This window comes from Pinus tabuliformis, chromosome 9 (genome assembly GCF_031772625.1).
Source record: "Pinus tabuliformis cultivar Carrire ecotype Pingquan chromosome 9, CPIR1, whole genome shotgun sequence".
Lineage (NCBI taxonomy): Eukaryota > Viridiplantae > Streptophyta > Pinopsida > Pinales > Pinaceae > Pinus > Pinus tabuliformis.
This window is the reverse complement of record NC_142307.1, coordinates 1,909,212,121-1,909,223,141: the sequence shown is the minus strand read 5'-3', so window position 1 is coordinate 1,909,223,141 and position 11,021 is coordinate 1,909,212,121.

Genomic DNA, 11,021 nt, shown 5'->3' with positions numbered 1-11,021 from the left:
CTGGTGTGAAGAGAAAGAACATTTTGCTGGCCAGTCGCTGGATGGGAAAAAGCATCCATGTAAATGTTGGGAGAGTGACTCTGATCGTGCGTATAATATATTTAAGTTTTCTGCTTTAATTTGGATCACTGGCCGTTCCAAGTATATTGCAATACATGTAGATTTATTTGAATTAAGTACCATTGCTAGGACGGAATATTATTGCTTATCAATATTTCTGTACCTATTATTAAAATTGGCCAGCGATGCGGGCATCTTTAGGAAGGACAGTTTTTCTTTATTGCCATGGTCTTTCGTTGTTCGTTGGGCGCTGTGTAAACTTAAATTCTAGATTTTGGATTTTAGACTTCTGCGATCAGTTTTTTTTTTTTAAATATAATTTCCCTATCTCTAGTATTTCTAAAAGTTATGATGGAAATTTTGAACTACCATGGGTTTATTATCAAGATGAGAAAAGATGCGAAAGACTGATCTCAAAGTGTTTGATTTTAGATTTTTAGAATATTTTGATATTAATTTTCTTTTCTTCTTGGTTTACTATATAGATATGATACTAGTTACATCTACCAACAATATTTACTTGTTATTCAGAAGAATCAAAATAAAAAATCTTGTTATATAATCAAACATGAAATCTCTAGTAAGAAAGAAGATAACAGAACCTCACCTCCACACCATCCACGCTAGTTTGATTAAATGAGTGGAAGGTAAGTTTTTTCAACTGTGATTATAAATTCTTTAAATATTCCAAAATTTGGTAAGTAGGAACAAAATTGATTGTTTCTTAAACATCTTATCATGTGTAATCACATTCCCTGCATACTTGCCGTTGATTGCATTCCATGCAGGCTATTGCTGCTGTTTACCAGGACATGTTGTGTCACACTGATGTTTCACCCATCCCTTTCAGGACATGTTGTATCACACTGATGTTTCATCCATCCCTTTCTCTGCGGCCCCATCTCTTATTTAACCCTGATACGCTCATCGTGCGGTGTTTTGGCATTGTTTCTATCACTTGTACAATCTTTTCCATTGACGGGACGGTTCAAGCTCTTACAGAAGATAATTCGTACTCTTCACCTCTGGTAAGATTGCTCCATCTTATTTTTGGTGAACATTTTTTGTTTTAATTGTGTCCAGGGTATTTTCATTTTTTTTTGGGTCAATTGGTATTATTTTGGGTAGTTTGGTGGCAATTTGCTGGGATGACATAATAATGAGAAATACTGTTGTCCCTCAATTTATTCCTGGCTAGTAACATGATTATAAAAAATATTTCTCTATGTTTAATAAGTGCCTTTACATGCCAGTAATGTGAGGAACCGTCCTTTACCACGCATCTCTGGTGCTCCTGCTCAGCTTGCAGAGGGTCCGGCTATATTTCTATGTTCTACCATTCTCATGCTTTTTAATTGGCAATAAAGAGTTGTGAATACACCTAGCCATGGATGTGATTTGATGATTCGTCACAAGGAAATTTACAAAAGCATCAAATACATTCTTAAAACTTGAAAATCTACTTTGAAATTCCGACCTCGACCAATTCCGACCAACTACGCTCCTCCTGTGCCAACAACCAGTTTTACTTTGGGATATCCATTGGCATGGCGTAGTTAGCCCACAAGAAAAGAGGAAGGAAGTTTCCTTGGGGAATCTGGTGTTCTCTTTTCACTGTATGGTTGACAAGGTGCACCGAGACACAATCTTCAAATAGGGTGAACGTAGTTTCACTAACTTTGCTATCTGTATTATTATTATTTAATTTTAAGATTATAGTTAAATTAGAAATTAAATAAGTGTATGAGACTTTTTTATGTCATAATTTAGATTTCTTTATTATTATTATTTAATTTTAAGACTACTGTCAAATGAGACACCAAATTGGTGTATGAGACTTGTTTATGGGACAAAGAACCCACCTCCGTACAAGATTTGGCTGTTAAATTTAGGAAAGCATAAATACTCTATCCCCTCAAATTTTGAACCTGTACCCTATTAAGAAGAAACACATACTTTTAACCATTAAACTCTGATATTTAGAATACATTTACAAAAATCCCACCTATATTTTCTATAAACTGGTTAGGTATAATTTGCCTTGTTGCCCGGTTGATGTTGACGTCGACCTACTCTTCCTGCTCCTCGTCGTGCTCTGTGGGTGATGCTTCAACTTAAATTGTATCTACTGAGGAACCACATAGTTAGCAGCGATTGAAGTAATTCATTGCATCCATTGTACTCTGAAATTTACAGGGTGGGATGGAGGCTACATTTGATAAACACTCTTAGTGCAATTAATGTTAATTTTCATTCTGGTTTCCATGGGGGGAGTAGTTGGATGGAAGGCTAACGATACTTCTGGTGAAATATAATTTAAATATATTATTTAACTTAAATATGTATAATTTAAGTAGAGTTTATTTAAATTTCACTTAAAAATTATTATTAAAACGGTTAATAAGTTATTATTATAAAATTTTATTAATTAGTTTTCAATCTTATTAAATATAAATATTATATTTTAATAAATATAAATTTTAAATTTTATTAAACTTAAAATTTCATTCCAAAAACTTTATAATTATTAAATTTTACTAATATTATTAATTTATATAATTATTGATAATAATTTTTAGTATATATTTAACTATATATTTTTATGCATTGTTTAAATAATATCTTCAAGTTATATAGTTCTGAAGGTTAGTTTAGATGGCCAAGTCATCATCTTTAAAGCTCCTCTACTATTATTGAGAGGTTAGGGGTTCAGTTCTCTGGATGTCTCAAAGTGAGGCTTAGTGATTGAGTTGAGAGGAAGTGATCCCTTTAAGTGGATTTTCCTAAACAATATTTTGTGAACAATTTAAAGTATATGGTTTTATTCATTACATAAATAATAATAATCTTTAACTTAAATATTTAACTTATTAAACATAAAACTTTATAAATAAAATTTTATAATAATAAAAATTTATTAATAAAAATTTTATTAACTCAAATAATTATTGATAATAATCCTTTAGCATTAAAGTCAACAAAATCAACTTAGTTGAGTGTGGTTGATTACGATTGACTAGCAACCATAGTTATAGCGAGCATGAGTATTATGTCCAACATGACCATATGCATCCATAGCTAATAGTGTCAACTATTATTTGATATTTAATATTTAATATTTTGTGGATAGACTTACCTATGTGAACTTTAGATGAAAAGAAATTTGTTAACTTTTTCAATGCAATACGAAGATTAAATGTGTTGGAAATATACTTCCTCTGAAGCATTATCTATCGCTATGATTTGTACAGTACATGCATTGTACTTAATCTAGTAATGTATCATCCAGTAATCTGCCAGAGAAAACGACGGGCAAGGAAGGTCAGTCACAACTATCATACAATTTTTTGACACTTTTTTGACGTACTTTAGTTTAACATGTGGAGGTGGGATGACTGTCAATTAGATAAGGTTTTGATCCTACGGTTCAGTTTCTATTCAAAGGTTAATGAGAAACTACTCGGTATTTCAAAGGGGATTGCGAGTCATTTGCACGGTGAGCTTGCTCGGAGAGCTCAACTGCTCGACCTTCTCAGACAAGTGTGCACACCACCTTTGCTAAGCTTTGTTTAATATTTTTAACTATGTTCCCCTACAATAATTGTTGTGGCGCTCAGCTCAATTGTACCGATAGGTGAGGGTTTCCATCTCTGTGTTACATATTACTTCAACCGCTTTCTTTGTTTCAGGGTCTTCGTTTCCGTCGGGACATGGAGAGAACGAGACAAACTCTAACTGGCGGTAGGTTTCATCTCTTCTCATACGTATTATATTCTTTTTTACCATGTTTTCCTTTTATTTATCTCTCAGTCTCGTTGCTAACAATTTCCTCTTCCTTTTTTTTTGCGGGCTCTACAAAGACTGGAACGGTAAAAAAAATATCATATCTATCCTCAACCCTTCTTATTTTCTTCGAGGTTTCCACGCAAACAAGTTCTTATTATCTACAACCCTCTCACAAAATCACATTCTTCATGCTCTAGGTCTTTACTTGCCGACCAGGCCAGTCAGTTTGACAATGAGTATTCGAGACGGTTTCCGATAGCCTCTAGTTTCTAAGGCAACAGTTAATTAAGAGGGTTTCTTCCTCGGAATATATGTTTTTCTGATGTTGCACATTCACCTCGAAAGAGGGATTTTTATTGTACAACGTAATTATACAATGTCACTGCAGCTCTGCTCCAACACCCTTAGGGTTTTCATTTCAAACATAGCACTAGAACATTCGCTTGACTCTTCTTCTGCGTGGAAACAACTTCGGGTAAGCCGCAGGGAGTCGACAGGTAAAAGAGGTAAGGGTTTCTCTTGCATTTTCCTTAAGGTGTTTGGTGAACGTTTGCTACAAACCGTAACTTACTTAGGGTTATCACCCTATTGTCGTTATAGGTTTCTTACAGATTTCCCTCTGAACATTCCCTTACCATAGTTGTCGTGGCGCTCAGCTCAATTGAATCGATAGGTTGGTATTCCTCTCGTGGTTACTATTCGTAAAGCTAATGGGTTTCGATGCCTTTGTTACATGATTGCTTAAGTTGTTCTTTGTTTTGTTTCAGGGTCTTCATTTACATGGCAGTAAGGAGAGAATGAGACAAACTCTAACTCGCGGTAGGTCTCCTCCCTTCCCATAGGTATTATATTTTTTTTTACACCGTTTTCCTTCTTTTATTTATATGGTTATCTTACCCTCTAGTCTTACCTTGGATTTGTTTTTTAGGAGAAAGCTTCCTAGGAGGGAACGTAATGGGTCCTATACCTATCTGATTGTTGTAAATTATTCATCAAACCCTATGGTTTTCCATAATGTATATGGATGTATCTGAACATTTTGTAGGGAGCACAGATCTCGGATCAACCGACCATGCATTCGTGACCATATGGGAGGTCCCTGGAGCGTTGTTCCTTGCAAGCAGTGTACTGTGAATGAAGTTACGTATGGGGAAGGAAGATGTGGCTTCATTTCTTAATCCAGCTAGCAACAATTTTGGAGAGAAATTTGTTCCGAAAGAAATGTAAAGATTAGCGATGGGCCAACACAGCTATAAGTCTCGATTGGGGCTTACTTCCGAATGGAAACACGGCCTTGATATTATCCCGGAGCTCAAGAGTCTTCAAACAGGAAACTGAAGTATACCTCGCCATACTTAGGTCACTAGTTATCTGATAAATCTTCATGTTGTAAGGATTTATATTGAGCAGAATCACGCAATACAATAGAGTTTCTTTTATGTTGTATTTTCTACCATATAAGCAGAGTCGTAAGGCTACAAATGAGTAAGAGTAGCATTCTGTTAGACTGAGATTGCTTAACATGAATGTTTGTGGTTGGGAGAAATCTGGTTTAGCATAATTTTTTCCTTTTTTGGGATGGAAGAGAATGATCCATCTATAATGGCTCGATGTGAATGTTTTTTTAAGAAGTTTAATGGCTTCCATCCTGAACTTTCTGAATTTATGACCAACTTACGAATAGGCAAGAATGAACTCCAGCACTCAATCAACTCATGTACATGTTATTGACAATTTAGTTAATTTAGTTTAAATTTTCTCATTTGAATCATTGTTAAAATGTGTTTAGATGTTTAAAAAAATGTATTTTCTGAACATTCAGTAACCTGACCCAATTTTGCTAATGCTAATGATTTCTGAACACATGAAACCATTTTTAACTTTCAACTTAATAATATAAAGGAGAATCTGTTTGAGTTTCTGTCATGGAAATTTTTTGCCTTTCCAAATTTATCCGCTTATTTTACACAACATGGAGTTCACTAAGACTGCACCTTTGGTCAAAAAATTGAAAGCTTCGGTGATGCTTTTGCACTACAATTTATTCTTTTAACGTTGATGAGTTTAATACAAATGCAATTGACCCACTCTCCATTACTATTGACTATGGCTATTGGAATAAGTTTACTACCGAGGTTGAAAATTCCGCGAATATTGCAAAGTTTGTCAAAAAAGAAACTGACCCACGTTCGTGAGAAAATACATAAAAATGTTTGTTTCTTGATTTCGGTGCAGTTGTCCCAGGTAAATTAATGTGGTTGTGAAGTGTGTTTTATATTAAATTAATTATATATTTATATTATTTTGGGCCATGGATATAAAATTTTATAAATTTAATTATTGTAAATAGTATAATTTTGTATTAATTTAAATAATAAATTTAATTATTGTAAATAGTATAATTTTGTATTAATTTAAAATAAATAATTTAAAGAAAAAACTAAAATCAATACTTTATTATGAAATATTTTATTATAAAATATTTTAAATGAAAATTTAAAATATTCATTAAAAAAATATGAAATTACGTATAAAAAATGATAATATATTAGCATAACTAAATTGAAAGTGTTAATGTAATTGATATAATTTAGTTGATATAGTCCAAGATGAGACAGAGGGCACCTTCTTGGACAAGCATGGCCACACTTTAACTGATATTAGCAAAGTCTGCTGCACCCTCCATTCTCCACTTGCCTGAAATCTTTCGTTACAGAGATTTTGGTTTCTGTTTATGGAACATTGCCAAGGATGTATAACCCATTATTGGCGCTCGACAGTGCCACACAGACCTTATTTGACCCTCCAATTGCTCCTAACCACAAATAATATGATAATATTGCATTCTTCTCCCTGATAGTTAGCCACAGAACAAAACTCGAGGAGTCATCTACCTTCTGGTTATCGATTTGGCTATTCGATTTGGCTATTCGTGTATCGAAGACAATCGTTCAGGTCCATTTCAATTTGACTCATCTGACCCTTATACATGGTCAGAATTGTAATGTCACTATTGGGTTTGGAGAATTTTAAAAGTTTGATTTGTTGATGAGACTTATAGTTTAATTTGGCATATAAATTGATTTTTTTATATATTTGAGAGATTTATGATTTATAAAAATTTAGGGTTTCTCATCTTAATAAAATAATTATTAAATTTTATTAAAATAAATAGCAATTACAAAAATTATTAAAGTAAATAACAATTACGAATACAAAAAATGATTGAATTTATTTTTTAAATGAAAATTTAAATTATAATAAATTTATAAAAATAATGTATTAAAATTATTTTGTAATAAATAATGAATTTATAATAATGTAAAATATAATTATAAGTTTTGATATTTTTAACTCTAATTTATTAGGTACTAGAAATTTTTGAAGTGTATTATTTGTAAGTGAATAAGTATTTCAATATCAATATATTATAACTAAGATTAAATTTATTATTAATATAAATTTTTCACGTGAATTGATAGGTTAATATTTTGATTAATAAAATTATTATATTTATATCTTATATATTAATATATAAGATATTTAAAAAAAATCTTTATAAGATTTTTTATTTGGAATTACTAAATTTTTAATGGGTAAATTTTATAAATGAAATTGTTAATAAATATCACAATAATAAGAAAATAAAAATTTTAATGTGTTATTGAGAATATACATTTATTTAATATTTCACATTAATCATATTTATAATCAAATCCCATAATTAATGACATTTTTTTATTAAAATTTTAATTAATAATAAAAATTAAAATAATTCTCCCGGGACAAATAAATATTTACTTTATGCCCTAAAACTGCTTCTGGTTGGGTAAGGGACAAATAAATATTTACTTTATGCCCTAAAACTGCTTCTGGTTGGCTAAGAGCTCGTCTTCCTCGGACGTAAGGAAACAGGTTAACGGCCCAAGACCCAGAGGCATCTGGCAGGAGTGAAAGCCTGCTCCCTTACGGACCACCAGCGGGTTATTTCAGGTGGCGTGGTTTTCCTTGATAACAGTGATGTGTCAACTGACATTCGCGGATAGCAGCCAGAGATGGCTGTCCTCACTGTTGGTTTGACAAACTGAGTTTGATAGGTTTTTCCACCTTTTGAAAAAAAAAAAATATATATATATATATATTTACTTAGCCGCCCACAAGAGCGCTGGGAAAAAACGAAAACTTCATGGGTCTGAAAAAATGAGGGAGTTCACAATTTTGTTTGGAAGGTGAAATTTTGAAATTAATCAATGGAATTTTTGAAATGTTTGAGCATTTTTTTATACTGGAAATGGATTTAGTATGATTAAGAATTTTTGAGTATTCAAAATCTTGAACTTAATAAATAATTAAAACTAAAATTTCTAAAAATTTATGTTATATTTTTCAAAATCTAACTAAAATTTTCATTATTTCCATTATAAAATTGTGACCTCATTAAACTACTCTCTAAATAAAAGCGAGCACAGAAGCTGTCCCACCTCCGGTTGAGCCATAAAACAAAAGAGACAACGAATCCCAGGTATCAGACCGGCAATTCAAACTGACCTCGGAGCTGCAAAAGGCAAATTGCAAGCGCACGTGCAACGGACTCGATCGGTGACCTCTGAGGAAAAGTGTTACCTAAAAAGGTTCCTTAAAAATGTTACAAGTTGCAACCCTTATTGTTGTTGGCTCTGACAGATTTTGAAAGGCCGCTACAATTATGCAAGTAGACAACGTGGATGGACGAATCTCCTTCATGGACCCTCCAAGTTTAACATTGATCTTGTAGCAGAAATATTAGGTGTGGGCTGCAATAATAGTTTATTTGTTTTCAAATTCTCTAATAATACAAAAATCTAAATTTTCAAAATGGATCAAAGTTCTGAATCAAAAGTACGTGCTTTCAGAATGCTTTAAAATTCAAATCACAACTTCGGCTACCTATGTTTTCAAAATGGATGAAGGTTTTAAATCAAGTATCTAAGAAACTGTATGTAAATTCATCGAAGTTTTAAATGAAAATATATGGTAGTCTGTATCGCTGACAACCGGAGAAATGTTTCCTGCATAATTAAGCCCCTCCAATATGAATCCCTCTCCATACTGCGATCTCGCAATTAGCGAATACCCTAAGCTCCTCCCAATCAATCTGCGAGCTCATCAAAATGAGTTTCTTGATTTATTTTACCAAATTCAACAACAGTGATCAGAAAAGATAGTAGGATGCTGGTATCGTAATTTTAAAGATTCATTTTTTTTTGTTAAGAGCTTCCGAAATTTTAGTGTTTGGAATTTATTTGCAATATTCTTACATGTATTTTGCAGACTTCTTTGAGCAACTTTTATCTCTACTACAGATTTTAGTAACTACTTATATAGTTGTTTGACCCACTTCTACAAGCTTTCTGCCACAGCTCCTCCCCACTTCTACAAGCTTTCTGCCACAGCTCCTCCTCAGGGGTCTTGCCTTGTACAGTGATAAACACAGTATAATAGTTGAATAACCTTTTTTTACATGTGAAATCATGTATAGTTGCTAATTGTAAATAAGACTGATTCATCATTTTTATTCCAGGAAAACTAATTCTTGGAATAATTCACTGGTGGTCCTTAGGAGGCAGACTTTCAGTCTGCTAGATACCTTTAAATATTAAGCCATTACTCGGTTTCTTTAAGTCCAAAAACACTAGCTCTTAACAAGCCAAAATAATTTTTATACTCTCAGCCCTGGACAAACACATTATAATTTTAAATAAAGATTCCAATTATGCGTGGAAGGTGGATTTTCGTAATCAAAAGCTTTATATAAATTATAATATTATGTATCTTAATTGGTACCAGTCGTATCTTATCGGAAAACCAAGGGATACGTGTTTTCTTAAGCTATGGCCATACCGAACGTTGATCCAAATTTTTTCACTCATCAATGACTTTCACAATCTTACAATCTCACGGTAAGTCAATTAAGATTTTTGCATTTAATATGATCGAAAAATATTTAAAATTAATGGTATAAATATTAGAATTATTTGTAAATTTAATTGTAGTTAATATTTTAATTACTTTACAAAATTTATTTAAATATTTTTTATATTTTAAAATTTATAATATTTTATTAATTAAAAAGGAATATTAATGTGTTATAAATTTGATTTTTTTTAATGTTTTTTAAAGTTATTGTTGGATGAGACATTTTCCTTTTCACCATGAGGGAGATGTAATTCATTCAGTGCTCAATCGAGTTAACACGTGTCTTTTTTAAAACAAAAATAAAATGTTTCTACATACAAACAAAATGTATTGGTATAATTAAAAGTAAATATATATATATATATATTTAGCTTTAATTAAAAACATTATAAATATCAATAATCTGACTTTCATTGTGCTCATTAAATTTGTTGTTGACATCAAAACTCGGAGGATATCATAAAAATATTTTATTCCGAGTATGAACCATGAGTAAAATATTTATTCTGACTGTCAAGAAAAATAAAAAATAAAAACCTTTCATCTCTTATATATATATATATATATTAAATTATATATATATATATATATATATATATATATATATATATTAAATTATATGTAATTGACATGTATAATTAAATTAAATCATATAATAAATATATTTAAATGAAAAAACTTCCTAAAATATATTAACATTGACCCATTTTAAAATATATTTACAATAATTTATCTCAACCCCAAAACCAAAAATATGATATAAGGTCAGTCAACTTCATATAAGGCCAGTCAACTTCATAAAATAATTGATTGTAAGTAACTCCACCGATATTTACCATTTAACCATTTATTCCTATTTTCCCAAAAGCATTACCTAATTGGTTTCAAATTTACTCTCTTCAAATCTACTTAAAAAAAGAAAAAAATGAATCGTGTGTTTACGATACTATAGTACATGTAAGGAATCCCGTGTTTACGATACTATAGTACATGTAAGGCAATGGCGACACCCACTAAAACCTATTTTGCAACAAATTGTTCTACAATCCCACTAAAATATTAAAAGGGAATCGAACATTATTATGTATGCTTAACACCCTCTAGTACCAATGTACTATAGGGGTAGCGACATAATGTATTACAACTCCCATCTCATCCTAAAGCCATTTCACTACATATAGGGTAAGATTGAATTATACATAAACGGTAAGATTTAGAAG